This window comes from Myotis nattereri, assembly GCF_964212035.1.
Source record: "Myotis nattereri genome assembly, chromosome: 3".
Taxonomy (NCBI): domain Eukaryota; kingdom Metazoa; phylum Chordata; class Mammalia; order Chiroptera; family Vespertilionidae; genus Myotis; species Myotis nattereri.
Genome location: NC_138077.1, coordinates 195,951,125 through 195,958,635, shown reverse-complemented (window position 1 = coordinate 195,958,635; position 7,511 = coordinate 195,951,125).

The window sequence follows — 7,511 nt, the reverse complement described above, 5'->3', positions numbered from 1 at the left end:
GTCCTCAGCGTGGTCGTGGGAAGCTGGGAGTGGAGGCGGGGAGGGGAGCGAGCCCCGCGGGAGCGAGCCCGGCCGGGGCCCGAACGTTTGGATCCCAGAGCGCAGGGCTAGGACCGCCCCCCTTTGTGAAACCTGCCGCGTAGTCGCTGTTTGGGGGCTCTTCGGGCTGATTCAGCGAGCGCGGACGGGGGTGGGGTTGGGGGGGCTCTGGGCCAGTGATTCCTGGAGAACAATTCAGAGGTGACTTAACATGCAGCTCTAGAGGGGCTCTCAAGAGATCGGGAGACACAAGTAACTCAACTCTTGACGGCCTGACTCAAACCGACTCCACTCCAGTGGATGTGGTTAGGAAAATGCAGAGAGCGTGGAGGAGGGAAGTTGAAGGTGTTGAGGGAAGGAGGGAGGGAGAGGGAGAGAGAGAGAGAGGGAGAGAATGAGAATGAATGGGGAGGGGACCACATACTTTGCACTAGATCCCATCCCTCTGGTCTGTTTCGGGGCATAGCTGTACAGTTCCCGCCACTCGCTCCCTTTTCCCTCATTATGGGATTATTCCTGTCATCACACATGCTGTTCCTTCTCCCATCTTAAAAGCAAGCAAACAAACAAAAACCAACCCTCTCTAGACCCGCCAGCATTTCCCTACTCCCCTTTACAGCAAAACTTCTGAAAGCCTCGGCCATCCTCACCGCCCCCAGTTCCCCGCCCCTCCCCTCCCATTCTCTCCCGACTCCGGTTTTCCCTCCCCACAGTCCTTTAACGTTTGTTAGGATGCCAAGAACAAGGGCCAATTGTCAATTCTCATCTTACTTGAACCATCATCATCTTTTTTTTTTTTTTAATAAGTTAACAACAATTTTTTTTTTAATTTTATTGAGTTTTTACAGAGAGGAAAGGAGACAGAGAGTTAGAAACATCGATGAGAGAGAAACATCGATCAGCTGCCTCCTGCACACTCCCCCCCACTGGGGATGTGCCCGCAACCAAAGTACATGCCCTTGACCGGAATCGAACCTGGAACCTTTCAGTCCGCAGGCCGACGCTCTATCCACTGAGCCAAACCAGTTTCGGCACCATCATCATCTTATCTAACACAGTTGATCACTTTCCCTCTCCTTCAAATGTTGTCTTCACTCGGCTTCCAGGACACCATGCCCTCCTGACTTTGCTGGAGTGTCCCAGTTCTCCGTCCTTGACCCTCTCCTTTTTGATGTCTATATTATTCCTCAGATGATCTTATCAAGTCTCATGATTTTATTTTTTTAATATATTTTATTGATTTTTTTACAGAGAGGAAGGGAGAGAGAGAGTTAGAAACATCGATGAGAGAGAAACATCGATCAGCTGCCTGAGAGAAACATCGATCAGCTGCCTCCTGCACATCTCCTACTGGGGATATGTCCGCAACCCAGGTACATGCCTTTGACCGGAATCGAACCTGGGACCTTTCAGTCCGCAGGCCAACGCTCTATCCACTGAGCCAAACCGGTTTCCGCAAGTCTCATGATTTTAAATGTCAGCTATACACCAGGGACTCTCAACTTTTCTCTCCACCCCATACATCTCTGAACCCCTGGATCTTGATCTCTAATTGATTGTAAAATAAACATATTCAACTTCACATGCCCCCAAAACTCCTGCTGTGTCCATCTCAACTTAATGCAAACTTCCCCAACGCTGCTAATAGCAACCTCATCCCTCCAGTTACTCAAGCCCAAAACTTGGGAGACATTTCTTTCGTACTCAAAAGCTAATTCCTCGGCAAATGTAGTTGGCTCCACCATGAAAACAAAACCAGAATCCAGTCATGTCTCACCACATCCCCTGCTACTATGTATAGTAGGCCCAAGCGGCCGTTATCTTTCACTTGGATAAAGGCAAGAGCCTCTTAACTGGTACCTCTGTGTCCACTCTTGCCCTCCTATAGTCTAGTCTTAATTAATTCTGAAAGTAATCTTTTAAACAACTTAAGATGGTGCGGCTTCTATGGAAAACAGTATGGTGATGGTTCTAAAAAACAATGACCATGTGATCTAGCCATTCTACTTGCAGGTATACACTAAAAAACATTGAAAGCAGGAGCTCCCACAGATATTTGCACACCCATGTTTATAGCTGCATTATTCACAGTAGCCAAGGGGTGGGAGCTACCCATGTGTCCATTGGCAGGGAATGGATAAACAAAATGTGGTATATAATACAATGGAATATTACTGAGTCTTAAAAAAGGAAACTCTTACACATGTTACATCATGGATGAGCCTTGAAGACATTATGCCCAGTGAAATAAGCCAGTTACAAAATGACAAATACTGTATGAATCCATTTATATGAGGTACCTGGAGTAGTCAAATTCATAGAAAGTAAAAGGGTTACCAGGGGCTCAGGGGCTGAGGAAATGAGTACAGAGTTTAACTTTGGTAGATGAACAATTCTGGAGACGGAGGGTGGTGATGGTTGCACAACAATGTGGATGTACTTCGTGCCACTGAACTGTACACTTGAAAATAGTTTAGCCCTTGATGGTCTGGCTCAGTGGATAGAACGTTGGCCTGCGGACTGAAGGGTCTCGGGTTCGATTCCGGTCAAGGGCACATGTCTAGGTTTCGGGCTCGATCCCCGGTATAGGGCGTGTAGGAGGCAGCTGATCAATGATTCTCTCTCATCATTGATGTTGCTCTCTCTCCCTTCCTCTCTGAAATCAATAAAAATATACTTAAAAAAAAAGAAAATAGTTTATATTAGGTATATTTTACCAAAATAAAAAAATATATGTAAGTAAGATCACAACCCTTCTCCTCTGCTCAAAATTCCCTCTAATGCCTTATTTCACTCAGAGGAAAAGCCAGTAAGTTCTCGCAGACTCCTTTATGGCCCTACATGGTTGATCTGACGGTGAACTGTGGCTTCCTTAGTATCTCTGCTCCAGCAATACTGGCCATTTTGATGTTCTTTGAAAATTCCCAGCCCTCTCCTCAAATTACTTAAAACTGGAACGTGCACCCCCAGCATTCCTATTCCTCTCCCCTGCTCATTTTTTTCTTCACACAACTTATCACCATCTGACATACCATAATTTAAAAAAAAAAAGGCCTACCTCTCTCCCACTAGAAATGTGGTCTCCATGAAGTCATGAATTTCTGTTTGTCTTTTTTAAAAAATATATATTTTATTGATTTTTTACAGAGAGGAAGGGAGAGGGATAGAAAGTTGGAAACTGATCAGCTGCCTCCTGCACACTCCCACTGGGGATGTGCCCGCAACCAAGGTACATGCCCTTGACCGGAATCGAACCTGGGACCCTTGAGTCCGCAAGCTGACGCTCTATCCACTGAGCCAAACCAGTTAGGGCTTGTTTGTCTTATTTACCTGTCTACTCCTAGCACCTAGAACAGTGCCTGGAACATTATAGATGCTTAATATTTAATACTTATTGAGCAAATGAAGGAATAAATGTAAGGAGAGTGAGGACGAAGCAGGACTAATTTGGAGCAAGCTGGAGTGGCTAAAATGAAAAGAGAAGATGAAGGTGAGCTATAAAGGTCATTAGCATCTATATTCCTGAGAGCCTTGGATGTAGGGCTAAAAATTCAAACCTAATTCATGGACAGAGAGTCACTAAAGATTTTTTAGCCGAGGCCGGTTTGGCTCAGTGGATAGAGCGTCGGCCTGGGGACTCAAGGGTCCCGGGTTCGATTCCGGTCAGGGGCATGTACCTGGGTTGCGGGCACATCCCCGGTGGGAGATGTGAAGGAGGCGGCTGATCGATGTTTCTCTCTCATTGATGTTTCTAACTCTCTGTTTCTCTCCCTTCTTCTCTGTAAAAAATCAATAAAATATATTTAAAAAAAATTTTTTTTAGTAAAGAAATGACTTGTGCTGTGGAAGTGACATGACCAAGTGACCTTGTACTGTACTACTATTAATAGGTGTGATGGGGCCACTTATTAAACAGGTGAGTGTTTTACACAATGTGCCTGTGTGATCTTCCCAATAGGCCTATGAGGTACGAGCAATTTTTCATCTCCCTCTTATAGTTGAAGAAGTGGAGAGCCAGAGAGATGGAGTGACTTTCCCAAGGTCACACAGCTAGGAAATGACAGAACTCTGATTTGAACTCAATGCTGCCCAACAAAAGCAAGTTTCTGCATATCTAATACGTCTTAATTTCATCCAGCTCATGTCCTGCCTCCCCAAGCAGATGATGAGCTGCAGACAGGCAAGGGCTGTATCCTATTGTTTGATATATTCACCTTACTCATTCTCCCACTCCCCGGCCTAGCACAGTGCTTGCCCAGGAGGGCCTCAGTGTGTGTGGACTGAGTGAGACCCTCTGCTTGGATCTCTCTGGTTGTCCCCATCCCTTGACCCTTGGCTCCCTTCAGCCAATCCCAGCTTAGCCACTTCTCAGCAATGTGACCTTGGGCAAGTTAACTTTCCTTGTCTTTAGTGTCTTTTATCCATTAAAATGAAAACAGGACTCCTGGTTGTTATGAGGATTGAGTAAAATAAGTAAAACACCCAACACATATGACAAAGTCCTCAATGAAGTAATTATTATTGTTTTAGTCCCTTACCTTTGTCCTCAGAGCCTAACACAATGCTAGGCACTGGTAGAGCGTTCATAAGCACCCTTTGAATTAAAAGATATGTTGAGCCCTAGCTGGTTTGGCTCAGTGGATAGAGCATCAGTCTGGATTGAAGGGTCCCGGGTTTGATTCTGGTCAAAGGCACATGCCTAGGTTTCGGGCTTGATTCCCCAGTAGGGGGTGTGCAGGAGGCAGCCAATCAATGATTCTCTCTCATCATTGATGTTTCTATCTCTCTCCCCCTTGCCCTCTCTGAAATCAATAAAAATATTTTTTTATTTTTTATTTATTTATTTAATATATATTTTTTATTGATTTTTACAGAGAGGAAGGGAGAGAGATAGAGAGTTAGAAACATCGATGAGAGAGAAACATCGATCAGCTGCCTCCTGCACACTCGCCACCGGGGATGTGCCCGCAACCAAGGTACGTGCCCTTGACTGGAATTGAACCTGGGACCCTTGAGTCTGCAGGCCGATGCTCTATCTGCTGAGCCAAACCGGTTAGGGCAATAAAAATATTTTTTAAAAAAGAAAAGAAACCTAAGACAAGTTAGAAAATTTTTAAAAAGTAAAAATAAAAATAAATAAAAGATATGTTGAAAGAAGACTGGACTGGGAGTCAGCAGATGTAGATTTTCATCCTGGATGTGGGCGTTGGTCACTTTTTTTCTCTGAAATTGTTTGTTTCAATGCCCTCTGGACCTCTAAGCTCTTTTTAAAAATATATATGTATTTTATTGATTTTTTACAGAGAGAAAGGGAAAGGGATAGAGAGTTAGAAACATCGATCAGCTGCCTCCTGCACACCCCCTACTAGAGATGTGCCTGCAGCCAAGGTACATGCCCTTGACCGAAATTAAACCTGGGACCCTTGAGTCTGCAGGCCGACGCTCTATCCACTGAGCCAAACCGGTTAGGGCCCTTGTAGCTCTTAGGCAACGTATGAATGCATAAATTCACCCCGTCCCTGGCCCTCAGATCATCCTTTGACCCACATCCCCACTCCCTGTACTACTGGACCCGGCTTGGCTGAGGATCCTCCTGGCTTTGACTCCCAGGAAGCCCTGACACCCAGTGGCCACCAGATGGTGCTGTAGATTCATTCAGGGGAAGCTGGCTGCCAGTGCCCGGCAGGGCTTACGGGTGTGGCCCCTAGAATGTTTTTCTGGCTCCTCTAGAGAGGCTGGGCCTCCTCAGTGCAAGGCAGCAAGGCCTGGGATGGTCCTGGGAGGTGACGTTCCCAAAGATCACCCTATTTCTGTGGTGGAGATTCGACCATACCGTTGGCAGCAGGACCAGCTACATAATTTATGGGGCCCATGCAAAATGAAAACGCCTAAGTTGCTGGTAGAGACAGCACAGGGCATGCGTACAATCCAGCAGGAAGGTTCAGTTCAGCCTTCTAGAGCTGACTGTTAACATTTCAAGAATTTTACAAGCTGGCTGTTTAGCACAGCCATTATTTTTAAAAATGACACAAACTTATGCACAGCTGGTGTGACTCAGTGGTTGAGCATCAATCCATGAATCAGTAGGTCACTGTTCAATTTCTTTCTGGTCAGAGCACACGCCTGGGTTTCAGAGTGGGTTGCAGTGAGGAGTGTGCAGGAGGCAGCTGATCAATGATTCCCTCTCTTCATTGATGTTTCTACCTCTCCCCCTCTCCCTTCCTTTCCGAAATCAATAAAAATATATTTTTAAAAAAGAATGGACTCCTTTAATATATTTTTATTGATTTCAGAGAGGAAGGGAGAGGGAAAGAGAGGTAGAAACATCAATAATGTGAGAAATTATTGATTGGCTGCCTCATGCACACCCCACACTGGGGATCAAACTGTGACCTCCTGGTTCATAGGTTGATGCTCAACCACTGAGTCACGCCGGCTGGGCAAGAATCCATTCTTTTTTTAAAAAAACCTAACAACTTACAATTAAATAGATTACATAAAAAATAAAGGTGATAAATATCTGAAACTCACACTACATAATTATTTTTATACATTTCACTATCATCTATGCTTTTGAGGTGACAAATTTATTGTATCTATATGGTGGAAATACTATAAAATACTGTGCCTCTTACTGTACATCTCTTCCCAATGCTGCATTCAGTGGAGTCACATTCATAGTTTAAAATCGATGACAGTGGGAGTGTTCACATCATCAAAATCTACAAACAGTACACATCATGCCCCCCTTCTGAGACAGTTGTTGAACTTTTACCAGTACTCCCCTGGTCCTGCTCTACTAACGTGCTGTGCAATCTTTTTTAAAAATATATTTTTATTGATTTCAAAGAGGAAGGGAGAGGGAGAGAAAGATAGAAACATTAGTGATGAGAGAGACATCAATCACCTGCCTCCTGCACAACCACCACAGGGGATTGAGCCTGCAATCCAGGCATGCGCCCTGACCAGGAATCGAACCATGACCTCCCGGTTCATGGATCGGCGCTCAACCACTGAGCCACACCGCTGGGCTTAATTTTCATCTATTGATTGATTTTTAGAGGAAGAGGGCAAGGGAGAGATAGAGAAAGAGAGGAAATCAATTTGTTTTTGCACTTATTTATGCATTTATTGGTTGATTTTTGTATGTGCCCTGTCCCTGCAACCTTGGCGTATCAGGAAGATGCTCTAACCAGCTGAGCCAACTGACCAGGGCCTATGCTGTGTGATCTTGAGCAAAATCCTATTCCTTCCAACCTCCCACATATATTCTATTTTTAATCTTTATTTTTATTTTATTTTATTTTTTAAAATATATTTTATTGATTTTTTACAGAGAGGAAGGGAGAGAGATAGAGAGTTAGAAACATCGATGAGAGAGAAACATCAATCAGCTGCCTCCTGCACATCTCCTACTGGGGATGTGTCCCCAACCCAGGTACATGCCCTTGACCGGAATCGCACCTGGGACC